This window comes from Cygnus olor, chromosome 11 (genome assembly GCF_009769625.2).
Source record: "Cygnus olor isolate bCygOlo1 chromosome 11, bCygOlo1.pri.v2, whole genome shotgun sequence".
NCBI lineage: Eukaryota > Metazoa > Chordata > Aves > Anseriformes > Anatidae > Cygnus > Cygnus olor.
This window is the reverse complement of record NC_049179.1, coordinates 11,255,157-11,271,654: the sequence shown is the minus strand read 5'-3', so window position 1 is coordinate 11,271,654 and position 16,498 is coordinate 11,255,157. Positions and strand designations below refer to the sequence as shown.

The 16,498-nt window shown below is 52.6% G+C and overlaps 2 long non-coding RNA genes across 2 annotated transcripts; both read right to left on the bottom strand.

Moving 5' to 3' along the window:
- Positions 1 to 3,382: 3,382 nt before the first annotated feature.
- LOC121076119 lies at positions 3,383 to 4,330 on the bottom strand. The gene is made up of 2 exons (XR_005823336.1): positions 4,235 to 4,330; positions 3,383 to 3,868 (listed from the first exon to the last, which is right to left on the bottom strand). It is a non-coding gene; the product is annotated as an uncharacterized LOC121076119 (long non-coding RNA).
- Positions 4,331 to 8,815: 4,485 nt separating this feature from the next.
- On the bottom strand, positions 8,816 to 9,763 carry LOC121076124. The gene is made up of 2 exons (XR_005823340.1): positions 9,668 to 9,763; positions 8,816 to 9,301 (listed from the first exon to the last, which is right to left on the bottom strand). It is a non-coding gene; the product is annotated as an uncharacterized LOC121076124 (long non-coding RNA).
- Between the last annotated feature and the right edge of the window lie 6,735 nt (positions 9,764 to 16,498).

The following is a 16,498-nucleotide window of genomic DNA, read 5'->3' as shown; positions in this document are numbered from 1 at the left end:
ACTGCCTCCCAAGGCATTGCCTTTGTGTGGCTGGTCTGGGTCCCATGTGATGTAGTGCACCCAAGATTTTTGGGGGTCTGAAGGACCCTCTGGAGATCGTTTGGGCTGAGGTTCTGTTCTGAGCTGGCCAAATATCCCATTTAGCTCCGGGGGTTCTGGGCCTTGTCTCGTTGCCTTGTGAACACTGGAACCCTCTGAGGTCGCCGGCTCTTGGCAGCTCTTCCAGGGCTCCACCATGCCCAATGTGACTTGTTTTTTCCAAAGGACAGCTGGCGATTTCTTTTGGCGGCTTGTGAGCGTTGCTTCTCTCTTTGCCCATGGTGATGTGACAGGGAGGGATCAGGATGTGGGAGGGAGGGATAGGAAAATCACCCAACTGGGGCTTAAGGCAGCTCACTTCAAGCACTTGCATATAGGCAAGGAAGTGCCTACAAGGCAGCATTATGAAGAAATCCCACATATCCCATATCCTTTCCGGAAAGGATGGGGTGCTTCTTTTAAGGACCTGTATACTGATGCACGCAGGATGGGGAATAAACAAGATGAGATAGAGATGTGTGTGTGTAAGGTGTCTGGCTGTGAAGGAGTTAACTTTCCCCACAGCAGCCCATATAGTGTTGCGCTCTGCACTTGTAGCTAGAACAGCACTGATATGGCACCAGTGTTTTGTGTATTGCTGAGCAGTGCTTACGTGCCATCAGAACTCTCTCCAATCCACCCTAAGGCCAGTAGGCAGGGGGTAGGCAAGAGCTGGGGAGGCGACCTTGGCAGAGCAGCTGATCTGAAGTGACCAAAGGGATATTCCGTACCATATGATGTCACACTCAGCAGGAAAAGCTGGGCAAGAGAAAGGAGAAGGCGGTGCTCTCATTAGGAAAACATCTGTCCACCCATGCGACCACTATGCATTTTGAGACCCCACTTCCCAAGATGTGGCCGAACGTAACTTCCCGATGGGAAGTAGTGTATAATTGGTTTCTCTCTCTTTGCTTCCGCACGGCATTTGCTTGTTTTGTCTTTTGGGGTATGTTCTTGGTTGTTGTTGTGCTTTGTTTTGTTTTTTTAAGCAGTGTGATCAAAGCGATGCCCACATTCTTCACTAAAGGTGACCCACAATCAAATTTACATGTGTTGCTCAGCAACTTCATCCCATTGGCCAGAGGTCTGGCTGGCCTGCTTTTGAGGACAGGCTCATGGCATGAGGGCAAATCAGCCTCTCAGCGCACCTGGCAGTCATCCTGACGTGGAAGAGCTGGGAAAATCCCTGAACTGCAGGCAAACATGAGTAACCTAGCTGCGGACAGCGGTGGACTTGGTGTCCTGGCCTCAGTCACTCCAGGAATGGGAGAGCTCCTACCCCGTTCTGCCCAAAGTGCTTCTTTCTTCACCAAAGGCATTTCCAAGGGTCTTCGTACCATTCCTGAAACAATGGGTGCTTTTGCACGTTTTTGAGCTCCTGACTTCCAAGGTATGACCTTTGTGCAACTGGTCCATGGCCCATATGACTTGTGAGACTTAGACTTGAAAGGACCTTTGGATGTGAGCCACTCCAACCCCTCCAACCGCCTCCCCAGAGCATGGTGCTGCCTGGTTTCTCTCCCAGGGACGAGCACCCCCATGACGAGGGTGCTGCAGAGAAATGCTGAAGCAGTTTGGTGCTGCAGCAGGTGGATGGCTGTCCTTTATGGCTCAAAGTCTCATAGGCCTGTCTGGGTGTTCTGAAGTCACACCAACTTGACTGAATTTGCTCTCTTCATCCTCCTCTGTATTTGGCATCTCTGTGGAGCTGGCTGGTCAAAGGTGGGGTTGCTTCAAAGATTATTCTGGTGTATACAACACCAGTGTTCAGAGCACAGCATTCTTTCCTCTGAGGTTGGGTTTGAAATACTCTTTTGCACAGTTGTAGCCAGGACTGCACATCTCGGCATCCCTGTGTCCCCAGGCTGCGTGCAGAGCCACTGCCATACTATACTGAGACTCCGACATTTTGTAGACCTTCTGAATATAACTGGAAGTGGATGCAACAATGTTCCTGGGAAGAAGGAAGGGAGATACACACTCCGCACTCAGGAGATACCACTCTGCCACCTTTGCAGGCATGTTTCTTTGCACTCTGAGCCCCAACCTATTCCCGTCGTTCCCCTTCCAAAAACGTACAGCAAACAGTAGAAGCCATTTGTGCCTGCCAGCAGTACGAGGGCTCCAACCTCACGTCCATCCTGTGATCACCAGGATGGAGACTCATTTCTCTAAGAGTTCCTGTCTTTCCGTTGCACACCTGTTTATGGTAGTTGCTGTGGAATGAGGTCAGGGACGTCCATATAGCTGTGGCAGTGCACCAAGCGTGGGGAATGACTCGCAGGCATGGGAGAGGGCAGGTTTTGCCTGCTGTTTTTCCAGTGGAAAGAGTTAGGATGTCAGGAGAGAGGGCACCTGAGTGCCATCAGAGGAAGAAGGTATTCGACGTTGTGCAACCCATAGGAGGGTGTGTTGTGTCATCCTGGCAGCTCTTCCTTTTGTTGAACCTCGTGCTATGCTCCATCACTTGCTCACAGCAGGGACAGAGCATGTGTCCAGAGGGTCCCATGGTGTAATGGTGAGCACTCTGGATCCAGCGATCTGAGTTCAAATCTCAGTGGGACCTCTGCAGCTTTTGGCACCCAGACTCCTTTCCTCACCGTGCTTTCATCTTACGAGCCCAGTGCCTTCCTATGAGCTCTGTTGCTTTCTTTCACTTCAGTCTTCCTGCTTGCCTCTCCTCCTCCTCCGTATTACCCTCCTGCCCCGTGCCCCACCCTCCCCACACCGCCCCGCCCGTGCCTCTTGCTTACTGAGCCCTGGCACCCACTGGAGTAGAAGACATTGTTCAGATCCATGGCCAGTGGCATGTTGGTTATCTCCAAAGACGGACACTCCACAACATCCATGAACACCTGATTACTGTCTTTGACCACCCTCACTACAGCAGTAGAGTTACTGTGTGTGGCATTTAGTGGGTTTAATCTGGTGTGCGCTGCGTTTTGCCGCCACGAGGGGACACCACTGAGAAGAGGCTGCTTCACTCTCCTACCCTGCCCAGGTATTTAGACACATGGATAAGATGCCCGCTGAGCCTTCTCTTCTGCAGGCTAAGCAGTCCCTGCTCTCGCAGCCTCCCCTTCCATCATTCATGACAGAATCACAGCGTGGTTGAGCTTGGCAGGGTCTCTGCAGGACATCTTGTCTGTCTCTTGCCTGGGGACATGCTCGCTGCCCTGAGGGAAGGCAGGTTCTCCCTCCTCTCTTTCCAGCAGAATCAGGTAAGCTTTCCTTGCAATGCTTTCCTTGAGGTGTGAGGAGCTAATGGAGGCAGGTAGAGAACAGACCACCAGGAGTCTCCAGCTATGCTGCACAAGGTCTTTAATGAGAAGGTAGAAATGCAGTGGCACAGTACAGAGACCAAGAAGAACGTTTGCAGGGTTCAGGGAGGCAGAGAGAATGGCCCACCCATCTCAGGGATGTCTGCCCCAAATGGGATGATCCCCGCGCTTCAGCAGTTGAAGCGGCAGAGTGGGGAAGGCAGACACAGCCCTGACCCTCCCAGACCAAGGGAGCCCCCAGAAGAGATGGGAACCCCCCCAGTGCTGAGGGAGCTGCCAACAGCAGCTGACAGAGAGGATCCCACGGCGGTGCTCTGAGGGAAAGAGGTGAGGATGGGGCCCGGCAGGGTCACCACGACCGGGGAGGCCTGGATGGCAACCGTCGAGTCAGCGCACCGGGCGACACACGGCTCACTGCAGCTGCTTGCAAGTGGGGTTGGGCCAGAGGCACCGCAGGGGGATGGGACACAGGGTCTGAAGCAAGACATCTCTCGTCGAGGGAGGCAAAGCTGAAACACAGAGTAGCAGGGAGGGAACACAGACCCCAAGATCAGCCTTTGTCATCTCCAAAACAGAAATTGCTGCAGTGGAGATTGGACAGGATGCACGGGGCTATTTGGTAAGAGTCCATCTGTTTTCAGGTGCTAATTCTTGCAGAGAGACACCCCTGCAGCTGACCCCCATCAATCTCCCTCTGCTTGAGAGGTCCCCACAGTCCCCAGCTCTCCAAATCCACCCCTTCCAAAGGGAAAGAGGTCACAGGCCTAAAACATCTGTATTGCAGTGCCAATCTGAGGCAGCCCAAGTTCCAAACTGAGTGGCCAGCATGACAGCAATGGGGCCCTCAGGGAGAGCTGGAGTGAACGCAGGCTTACCTCGTTCCTCAAGGAAAGGGAGAGAGAAGAGAAGTGGATGCAGAGCCTGCAGGAGCATGGTCTTTTATGCTGCATCCCAGAGCCCCATGGGAACAGAAACATTCCTTACTCATGAAGCATCAAAACACCTCATAGTTGCTTCCTTCAGAGGCCTTGTTGGTGGTTAAGAGCTTGCTTCTTTCATCTGACAGCTTTTGTTCCTGCCTCATACCACCCGACATTGAACTGATGTATCTGTGTCCCAGGCTCCTAAGGCCAATTACGACAGAGGTCTTAGGCTACCTGTGCGGGATTGTGTGATTCCATCACACAAACATCCTTTGGATTATCATTGACTTTGTGGTGAGCATGGGCACCAGTCATGGTGACAGTCAGTCAGTGAGGACATGAGAAGTCACCGCACAAGGGCATTCAGTGCTGAGATTGGAGCTAATTCTGCGAGACATTTCTCCCTGTGGTTCGTCACAGACATGCAGGAGACCATGGAGTAAGGTCAGGTAGAAGATCAAGACAGCACATGTGGAGGAGCCATGGCGCATGTTTCCAAGATGTTTCAGCAAGGATGGAGTGTTGTGAAGTAGAGGAAGTCTCCTGAAGGCAGAGGAGAGGACAACAAGGTCATTGCTGACACTCGTCATGCTCTGACAGAGCCCAAAGACAAAGTTCAATGAAAGTTCTGAAGCAGTGAGACCTTCCTCTGGGCCTTCACAGAAATGCAGCAGGTCAAGGCATAGGAACGTGATCCAAGAGATGCCCGCGTCCTTCCCTGAAGCTGACCCACTGTCCAATTGACGTGGTTTGCTCAACACATTTGTCCCACTGGCCAGAGGTCTGGCTGGCCTGCTTTTGAGGCGAGGCTTTCGGCACGGAGTCAAAACCTGACTTCTCTTTGTTCTGGGCCAGGGATGGAGCAGCCCCTTCCATGAGTTTCGAAGTCCAAAGTGTCTTGGGATCTGCCTCCCAGCACACGTGACAGTCATCCTGATGTGGAAGAGCTGGGAAAATCCCTGAACTGCAGGCAAACATGAGTCACCCAGCTGCGGACAGCAGTGGACATGGTTTTTCGGCCTCAGGCGTGCCAGGAATAGCAGAGCTCCTAGTCTCACTCCTCCTAAAGTGCTGCCTTCCTCACCAAGGGAGTTTCCAAGGGGCTTTGTACCTTTCCTGAAACACCAGGTGCTTTTACGCATTCTTGTGCTACTGCCTCCCAAGGCATTGCCTTTGTGTGGCTGGTCTGGGTCCCATGTGATGTAGTGCACCCAAGATTTTTGGGGGTCTGAAGGACCCTCTGGAGATCGTTTGGGCTGAGGTTCTGTTCTGAGCTGGCCAAATATCCCATTTAGCTCCGGGGGTTCTGGGCCTTGTCTCGTTGCCTTGTGAACACTGGAACCCTCTGAGGTCGCCGGCTCTTGGCAGCTCTTCCAGGGCTCCACCATGCCCAATGTGACTTGTTTTTTCCAAAGGACAGCTGGCGATTTCTTTTGGCGGCTTGTGAGCGTTGCTTCTCTCTTTGCCCATGGTGATGTGACAGGGAGGGATCAGGATGTGGGAGGGAGGGATAGGAAAATCACCCAACTGGGGCTTAAGGCAGCTCACTTCAAGCACTTGCATATAGGCAAGGAAGTGCCTACAAGGCAGCATTATGAAGAAATCCCACATATCCCATATCCTTTCCGGAAAGGATGGGGTGCTTCTTTTAAGGACCTGTATACTGATGCACGCAGGATGGGGAATAAACAAGATGAGATAGAGATGTGTGTGTGTAAGGTGTCTGGCTGTGAAGGAGTTAACTTTCCCCACAGCAGCCCATATAGTGTTGCGCTCTGCACTTGTAGCTAGAACAGCACTGATATGGCACCAGTGTTTTGTGTATTGCTGAGCAGTGCTTACGTGCCATCAGAACTCTCTCCAATCCACCCTAAGGCCAGTAGGCAGGGGGTAGGCAAGAGCTGGGGAGGCGACCTTGGCAGAGCAGCTGATCTGAAGCGACCAAAGGGATATTCCGTACCATATGATGTCACACTCAGCAGGAAAAGCTGGGCAAGAGAAAGGAGAAGGCGGTGCTCTCATTAGGAAAACATCTGTCCACCCATGCGACCACTATGCATTTTGAGACCCCACTTCCCAAGATGTGGCCGAACGTAACTTCCCGATGGGAAGTAGTGTATAATTGGTTTCTCTCTCTTTGCTTCCGCACGGCATTTGCTTGTTTTGTCTTTTGGGGTATGTTCTTGGTTGTTGTTGTGTTTTGTTTTGTTTTTTTAAGCAGTGTGATCAAAGCGATGCCCACATTCTTCACTAAAGGTGACCCACAATCAAATTTACATGTGTTGCTCAGCAACTTCATCCCATTGGCCAGAGGTCTGGCTGGCCTGCTTTTGAGGACAGGCTCATGGCATGAGGGCAAATCAGCCTCTCAGCGCACCTGGCAGTCATCCTGACGTGGAAGAGCTGGGAAAATCCCTGAACTGCAGGCAAACATGAGTAACCTAGCTGCGGACAGCGGTGGACTTGGTGTCCTGGCCTCAGTCACTCCAGGAATGGGAGAGCTCCTACCCCGTTCTGCCCAAAGTGCTTCTTTCTTCACCAAAGGCATTTCCAAGGGTCTTCGTACCATTCCTGAAACAATGGGTGCTTTTGCACATTCTTGAGCTCCTGACTTCCAAGGTATGACCTTTGTGCAACTGGTCCATGGCCCATATGACTTGTGAGACTTAGACTTGAAAGGACCTTTGGATGTGAGCCACTCCAACCCCTCCAACCGCCTCCCCAGAGCATGGTGCTGCCTGGTTTCTCTCCCAGGGACGAGCACCCCCATGACGAGGGTGCTGCAGAGAAATGCTGAAGCAGTTTGGTGCTGCAGCAGGTGGATGGCTGTCCTTTATGGCTCAAAGTCTCATAGGCCTGTCTGGGTGTTCTGAAGTCACACCAACTTGACTGAATTTGCTCTCTTCATCCTCCTCTGTATTTGGCATCTCTGTGGAGCTGGCTGGTCAAAGGTGGGGTTGCTTCAAAGATTATTCTGGTGTATACAACACCAGTGTTCAGAGCACAGCATTCTTTCCTCTGAGGTTGGGTTTGAAATACTCTTTTGCACAGTTGTAGCCAGGACTGCACATCTCGGCATCCCTGTGTCCCCAGGCTGCGTGCAGAGCCACTGCCATACTATACTGAGACTCCGACATTTTGTAGACCTTCTGAATATAACTGGAAGTGGATGCAACAATGTTCCTGGGAAGAAGGAAGGGAGATACACACTCCGCACTCAGGAGATACCACTCTGCCACCTTTGCAGGCATGTTTCTTTGCACTCTGAGCCCCAACCTATTCCCGTCGTTCCCCTTCCAAAAACGTACAGCAAACAGTAGAAGCCATTTGTGCCTGCCAGCAGTACGAGGGCTCCAACCTCACGTCCATCCTGTGATCACCAGGATGGAGACTCATTTCTCTAAGAGTTCCTGTCTTTCCGTTGCACACCTGTTTATGGTAGTTGCTGTGGAATGAGGTCAGGGACGTCCATATAGCTGTGGCAGTGCACCAAGCGTGGGGAATGACTCGCAGGCATGGGAGAGGGCAGGTTTTGCCTGCTGTTTTTCCAGTGGAAAGAGTTAGGATGTCAGGAGAGAGGGCACCTGAGTGCCATCAGAGGAAGAAGGTATTCGACGTTGTGCAACCCATAGGAGGGTGTGTTGTGTCATCCTGGCAGCTCTTCCTTTTGTTGAACCTCGTGCTATGCTCCATCACTTGCTCACAGCAGGGACAGAGCATGTGTCCAGAGGGTCCCATGGTGTAATGGTGAGCACTCTGGATCCAGCGATCTGAGTTCAAATCTCAGTGGGACCTCTGCAGCTTTTGGCACCCAGACTCCTTTCCTCACCGTGCTTTCATCTTACGAGCCCAGTGCCTTCCTATGAGCTCTGTTGCTTTCTTTCACTTCAGTCTTCCTGCTTGCCTCTCCTCCTCCTCCGTATTACCCTCCTGCCCCGTGCCCCACCCTCCCCACACCGCCCCGCCCGTGCCTCTTGCTTACTGAGCCCTGGCACCCACTGGAGTAGAAGACATTGTTCAGATCCATGGCCAGTGGCATGTTGGTTATCTCCAAAGACGGACACTCCACAACATCCATGAACACCTGATTACTGTCTTTGACCACCCTCACTACAGCAGTAGAGTTACTGTGTGTGGCATTTAGTGGGTTTAATCTGGTGTGCGCTGCGTTTTGCCGCCACGAGGGGACACCACTGAGAAGAGGCTGCTTCACACTCCTACCCTCCCCAGGTATTTAGACACATGGATAAGATGCCTACTGAGCCTTCTCTTCTGCAGGCTAAGCAGTCCCTGCTCTCGCAGCCTCCCCTTCCATCATTCATGACAGAATCACAGCGTGGTTGAGCTTGGCAGGGTCTCTGCAGGACATCTTGTCTGTCTCTTGCCTGGGGACATGCTCGCTGCCCTGAGGGAAGGCAGGTTCTCCCTCCTCTCTTTCCAGCAGAATCAGGTAAGCTTTCCTTGCAATGCTTTCCTTGAGGTGTGAGGAGCTAATGGAGGCAGGTAGAGAACAGACCACCAGGAGTCTCCAGCTATGCTGCACAAGGTCTTTAATGAGAAGGTAGAAATGCAGTGGCACAGTACAGAGACCAAGAAGAACGTTTGCAGGGTTCAGGGAGGCAGAGAGAATGGCCCACCCATCTCAGGGATGTCTGCCCCAAATGGGATGATCCCCGCGCTTCAGCAGTTGAAGCGGCAGAGTGGGGAAGGCAGACACAGCCCTGACCCTCCCAGACCAAGGGAGCCCCCAGAAGAGATGGGAACCCCCCCAGTGCTGAGGGAGCTGCCAACAGCAGCTGACAGAGAGGATCCCACGGCGGTGCTCTGAGGGAAAGAGGTGAGGATGGGGCCCGGCAGGGTCACCACGACCGGGGAGGCCTGGATGGCAACCGTCGAGTCAGCGCACCGGGCGACACACGGCTCACTGCAGCTGCTTGCAAGTGGGGTTGGGCCAGAGGCACCGCAGGGGGATGGGACACAGGGTCTGAAGCAAGACATCTCTCGTCGAGGGAGGCAAAGCTGAAACACAGAGTAGCAGGGAGGGAACACAGACCCCAAGATCAGCCTTTGTCATCTCCAAAACAGAAATTGCTGCAGTGGAGATTGGACAGGATGCACGGGGCTATTTGGTAAGAGTCCATCTGTTTTCAGGTGCTAATTCTTGCAGAGAGACACCCCTGCAGCTGACCCCCATCAATCTCCCTCTGCTTGAGAGGTCCCCACAGTCCCCAGCTCTCCAAATCCACCCCTTCCAAAGGGAAAGAGGTCACAGGCCTAAAACATCTGTATTGCAGTGCCAATCTGAGGCAGCCCAAGTTCCAAACTGAGTGGCCAGCATGACAGCAATGGGGCCCTCAGGGAGAGCTGGAGTGAACGCAGGCTTACCTCGTTCCTCAAGGAAAGGGAGAGAGAAGAGAAGTGGATGCAGAGCCTGCAGGAGCATGGTCTTTTATGCTGCATCCCAGAGCCCCATGGGAACAGAAACATTCCTTACTCATGAAGCATCAAAACACCTCATAGTTGCTTCCTTCAGAGGCCTTGTTGGTGGTTAAGAGCTTGCTTCTTTCATCTGACAGCTTTTGTTCCTGCCTCATACCACCCGACATTGAACTGATGTATCTGTGTCCCAGGCTCCTAAGGCCAATTACGACAGAGGTCTTAGGCTACCTGTGCGGGATTGTGTGATTCCATCACACAAACATCCTTTGGATTATCATTGACTTTGTGGTGAGCATGGGCACCAGTCATGGTGACAGTCAGTCAGTGAGGACATGAGAAGTCACCGCACAAGGGCATTCAGTGCTGAGATTGGAGCTAATTCTGCGAGACATTTCTCCCTGTGGTTCGTCACAGACATGCAGGAGACCGTGGAGTAAGGTCAGGTAGAAGATCAAGACAGCACATGTGGAGGAGCCATGGCGCATGTTTCCAAGATGTTTCAGCAAGGATGGAGTGTTGTGAAGTAGAGGAAGTCTCCTGAAGGCAGAGGAGAGGACAACAAGGTCATTGCTGACACTCGTCATGCTCTGACAGAGCCCAAAGACAAAGTTCAATGAAAGTTCTGAAGCAGTGAGACCTTCCTCTGGGCCTTCACAGAAATGCAGCAGGTCAAGGCATAGGAACGTGATCCAAGAGATGCCCGCGTCCTTCCCTGAAGCTGACCCACTGTCCAATTGACGTGGTTTGCTCAACACATTTGTCCCACTGGCCAGAGGTCTGGCTGGCCTGCTTTTGAGGCGAGGCTTTCGGCACGGAGTCAAAACCTGACTTCTCTTTGTTCTGGGCCAGGGATGGAGCAGCCCCTTCCATGAGTTTCGAAGTCCAAAGTGTCTTGGGATCTGCCTCCCAGCACACGTGACAGTCATCCTGATGTGGAAGAGCTGGGAAAATCCCTGAACTGCAGGCAAACATGAGTCACCCAGCTGCGGACAGCAGTGGACATGGTTTTTCGGCCTCAGGCGTGCCAGGAATAGCAGAGCTCCTAGTCTCACTCCTCCTAAAGTGCTGCCTTCCTCACCAAGGGAGTTTCCAAGGGGCTTTGTACCTTTCCTGAAACACCAGGTGCTTTTACGCATTCTTGTGCTACTGCCTCCCAAGGCATTGCCTTTGTGTGGCTGGTCTGGGTCCCATGTGATGTAGTGCACCCAAGATTTTTGGGGGTCTGAAGGACCCTCTGGAGATCGTTTGGGCTGAGGTTCTGTTCTGAGCTGGCCAAATATCCCATTTAGCTCCGGGGGTTCTGGGCCTTGTCTCGTTGCCTTGTGAACACTGGAACCCTCTGAGGTCGCCGGCTCTTGGCAGCTCTTCCAGGGCTCCACCATGCCCAATGTGACTTGTTTTTTCCAAAGGACAGCTGGCGATTTCTTTTGGCGGCTTGTGAGCGTTGCTTCTCTCTTTGCCCATGGTGATGTGACAGGGAGGGATCAGGATGTGGGAGGGAGGGATAGGAAAATCACCCAACTGGGGCTTAAGGCAGCTCACTTCAAGCACTTGCATATAGGCAAGGAAGTGCCTACAAGGCAGCATTATGAAGAAATCCCACATATCCCATATCCTTTCCGGAAAGGATGGGGTGCTTCTTTTAAGGACCTGTATACTGATGCACGCAGGATGGGGAATAAACAAGATGAGATAGAGATGTGTGTGTGTAAGGTGTCTGGCTGTGAAGGAGTTAACTTTCCCCACAGCAGCCCATATAGTGTTGCGCTCTGCACTTGTAGCTAGAACAGCACTGATATGGCACCAGTGTTTTGTGTATTGCTGAGCAGTGCTTACGTGCCATCAGAACTCTCTCCAATCCACCCTAAGGCCAGTAGGCAGGGGGTAGGCAAGAGCTGGGGAGGCGACCTTGGCAGAGCAGCTGATCTGAAGTGACCAAAGGGATATTCCGTACCATATGATGTCACACTCAGCAGGAAAAGCTGGGCAAGAGAAAGGAGAAGGCGGTGCTCTCATTAGGAAAACATCTGTCCACCCATGCGACCACTATGCATTTTGAGACCCCACTTCCCAAGATGTGGCCGAACGTAACTTCCCGATGGGAAGTAGTGTATAATTGGTTTCTCTCTCTTTGCTTCCACACGGCATTTGTTTGTTTTGTCTTTTGGGGTATGTTCTTGGTTGTTGTTGTGTTTTGTTTTGTTTTTTAAGCAGTGTGATCAAAGCGATGCCCACATTCTTCACTAAAGGTGACCCACAATCAAATTTACATGTGTTGCTCAGCAACTTCATCCCATTGGCCAGAGGTCTGGCTGGCCTGCTTTTGAGGACAGGCTCATGGCATGAGGGCAAATCAGCCTCTCAGCGCACCTGGCAGTCATCCTGACGTGGAAGAGCTGGGAAAATCCCTGAACTGCAGGCAAACATGAGTAACCTAGCTGCGGACAGCAGTGGACTTGGTGTCCTGGCCTCAGTCACTCCAGGAATGGGAGAGCTCCTACCCCGTTCTGCCCAAAGTGCTTCTTTCTTCACCAAAGGCATTTCCAAGGGTCTTCGTACCATTCCTGAAACAATGGGTGCTTTTGCACATTCTTGAGCTCCTGACTTCCAAGGTATGACCTTTGTGCAACTGGTCCATGGCCCATATGACTTGTGAGACTTAGACTTGAAAGGACCTTTGGATGTGAGCCACTCCAACCCCTCCAACCGCCTCCCCAGAGCATGGTGCTGCCTGGTTTCTCTCCCAGGGACGAGCACCCCCATGACGAGGGTGCTGCAGAGAAATGCTGAAGCAGTTTGGTGCTGCAGCAGGTGGATGGCTGTCCTTTATGGCTCAAAGTCTCATAGGCCTGTCTGGGTGTTCTGAAGTCACACCAACTTGACTGAATTTGCTCTCTTCATCCTCCTCTGTATTTGGCATCTCTGTGGAGCTGGCTGGTCAAAGGTGGGCTTTCTTGACCTTCACAGAGTATGCTGGTGTGTACGGCACCAGTGTTCAGAGCACAGCATTCTTTCCTCTGAGGTTGGGTTTGAAATGCTCTTTTGCACAGTTGTAGCCAGGACTGCACATCTCGGTATCCCTGTGTCCCCAGGCTGCGTGCAGAGCCACTGCCATACTATACTGAGACTCCGACATTTTGTAGACCTTCTGAATATAACTGGAAGTGGATGCAACAATGTTCCTGGGAAGAAGGATGGGAGATACACACTCCGCACTCAGGAGATACCACTCTGCCACCTTTGCAGGCAAATTTCTTTGCACTCTGAGCCCCAACCTATTCCCGTCGTTCCCCTTCCACAGAAGTACAGCAAAGAGCAGAAGCCATTTGTGCCTGCCAGCAGTACGAGGGCTCCAACCTCACATCCATCCTGTGATCACCAGGATGGAGACTCGTTTCTCTAAGAGTTCCTGTCTTTCTGTTGCACACCTGTTTATGGTAGTTGCTGTGGAATGAGGTCAGGGACGTCCATATAGCCGTGGCAGTGCACCAAGCATGGGGAATGACTCGCAGGCATGGGAGAGGGCAGGTTTTGTCTGCTGTTTTTCCAGTGGAAAGAGTTAGGATGTCAGGAGAGAGGGCACCTGAGTGCCATCAGAGGAAGAAGGTATTCGACGTTGTGCAACCCATAGGAGGGTGTGTTGTGTCATCCTGGCAGCTCTTCCTTTTGTTGAACCTCGTGCTATGCTCCATCACTTGCTCACAGCAGGGACAGAGCATGTGTCCAGAGGGTCCCATGGTGTAATGGTGAGCACTCTGGATCCAGCGATCTGAGTTCAAATCTCAGTGGGACCTCTGCAGCTTTTGGCACCCAGACTCCTTTCCTCACCGTGCTTTCATCTTACGAGCCCAGTGCCTTCCTATGAGCTCTGTTGCTTTCTTTCACTTCAGTCTTCCTGCTTGCCTCTCCTCCTCCTCCGTATTACCCTCCTGCCCCGTGCCCCACCCTCCCCACACCGCCCCGCCCGTGCCTCTTGCTTACTGAGCCCTGGCACCCACTGGAGTAGAAGACATTGTTCAGATCCATGGCCAGTGGCATGTTGGTTATCTCCAAAGACGGACACTCCACAACATCCATGAACACCTGATTACTGTCTTTGACCACCCTCACTACAGCAGTAGAGTTACTGTGTGTGGCATTTAGTGGGTTTAATCTGGTGTGCGCTGCGTTTTGCCGCCACGAGGGGACACCACTGAGAAGAGGCTGCTTCACTCTCCTACCCTGCCCAGGTATTTAGACACATGGATAAGATGCCCGCTGAGCCTTCTCTTCTGCAGGCTAAGCAGTCCCTGCTCTCGCAGCCTCCCCTTCCATCATTCACGACAGAATCACAGCGTGGTTGAGCTTGGCAGGGTCTCTGCAGGACATCTTGTCTGTCTCTTGCCTGGGGACATGCTCGCTGCCCTGAGGGAAGGCAGGTTCTCCCTCCTCTCTTTCCAGCAGAATCAGGTAAGCTTTCCTTGCAATGCTTTCCTTGAGGTGTGAGGAGCTAATGGAGGCAGGTAGAGAACAGACCACCAGGAGTCTCCAGCTATGCTGCACAAGGTCTTTAATGAGAAGGTAGAAATGCAGTGGCACAGTACAGAGACCAAGAAGAACGTTTGCAGGGTTCAGGGAGGCAGAGAGAATGGCCCACCCATCTCAGGGATGTCTGCCCCAAATGGGATGATCCCCGCGCTTCAGCAGTTGAAGCGGCAGAGTGGGGAAGGCAGACACAGCCCTGACCCTCCCAGACCAAGGGAGCCCCCAGAAGAGATGGGAACCCCCCCAGTGCTGAGGGAGCTGCCAACAGCAGCTGACAGAGAGGATCCCACGGCGGTGCTCTGAGGGAAAGAGGTGAGGATGGGGCCCGGCAGGGTCACCACGACCGGGGAGGCCTCAATGACAACCGTCGAGTCAGCGCACCGGGCGACACACGGCTCACTGCAGCTGCTTGCAAGTGGGGTTGGGCCAGAGGCACCACAGGGGGATGGGACACAGGGTCTGAAGCAAGACATCTCTCGTCGAGGGAGGCAAAGCTGAAACACAGAGTAGCAGGGAGGGAACACAGACCCCAAGATCAGCCTTTGTGATCTCCAAAACAGAAATCGCTGCAGTGGAGATTGGACAGGATGCACGGGGCTATTTGGTAAGAGTCCATCTGTTTTCAGGTGCTAATTCTTGCAGAGAGACACCCCTGCAGCTGACCCCCATCAATCTCCCTCTGCTTGAGAGGTCCCCACAGTCCCCAGCTCTCCAAATCCACCCCTTCCAAAGGGAAAGAGGTCACAGGCCCAAAACATCTGTATTGCAGTGCCAATCTGAGGCAGCCCAAGTTCCAAACTGAGTGGCCAGCATGACAGCAATGGGGCCCTCAGGGAGAGCTGGAGTGAACGCAGGCTTACCTCGTTCCTCAAGGAAAGGGAGAGAGAAGAGAAGTGGATGCAGAGCCTGCAGGAGCATGGTCTTTTATGCTGCATCCCAGAGCCCCATGGGAACAGAAACATTCCTTACTCATGAAGCATCAAAACACCTCATAGTTGCTTCCTTCAGAGGCCTTGTTGGTGGTTAAGAGCTTGCTTCTTTCATCTGACAGCTTTTGTTCCTGCCTCATACCACCCGACGTTGAACTGATGTATCTGTGTCCCAGGCTCCTAAGGCCAATTACGACAGAGGTCTTAGGCTACCTGTGCGGGATTGTGTGATTCCATCACACAAACATCCTTTGGATTATCATTGACTTTGTGGTGAGCATGGGCACCAGTCATGGTGACAGTCAGTCAGTGAGGACATGAGAAGTCACCGCACAAGGGCATTCAGTGCTGAGATTGGAGCTAATTCTGCGAGACATTTCTCCCTGTGGTTCGTCACAGACATGCAGGAGACCGTGGAGTAAGGTCAGGTAGAAGATCAAGACAGCACATGTGGAGGAGCCATGGCGCATGTTTCCAAGATGTTTCAGCAAGGATGGAGTGTTGTGAAGTAGAGGAAGTCTCCTGAAGGCAGAGGAGAGGACAACAAGGTCATTGCTGACACTCGTCATGCTCTGACAGAGCCCAAAGACAAAGTTCAATGAAAGTTCTGAAGCAGTGAGACCTTCCTCTGGGCCTTCACAGAAATGCAGCAGGTCAAGGCATAGGAACGTGATCCAAGAGATGCCCACGTCCTTCCCTGAACCTGACCCACTGTCCAATTGACGTGGTTTGCTCAACACATTTGTCCCACTGGCCAGAGGTCTGGCTGGCCTGCTTTTGAGGCGAGGCTTTCGGCACGGAGTCAAAACCTGACTTCTCTTTGTTCTGGGCCAGGGATGGAGCAGCCCCTTCCATGAGTTTCGAAGTCCAAAGTGTCTTGGGATCTGCCTCCCAGCACACGTGACAGTCATCCTGATGTGGAAGAGCTGGGAAAATCCCTGAACTGCAGGCAAACATGAGTCACCCAGCTGCGGACAGCAGTGGACATGGTTTTTCGGCCTCAGGCGTGCCAGGAATAGCAGAGCTCCTAGTCTCACTCCTCCTAAAGTGCTGCCTTCCTCACCAAGGGAGTTTCCAAGGGGCTTTGTACCTTTCCTGAAACACCAGGTGCTTTTACGCATTCTTGTGCTACTGCCTCCCAAGGCATTGCCTTTGTGTGGCTGGTCTGGGTCCCATGTGATGTAGTGCACCCAAGATTTTTGGGGGTCTGAAGGACCCTCTGGAGATCGTTTGGGCTGAGGTTCTGTTCTGAGCTGGCCAAATGTCCCATTTAGCTCCGGGGGTTCTGGGCCGTCTCGTTGCCTTGTGAACACTGGAACCCTCT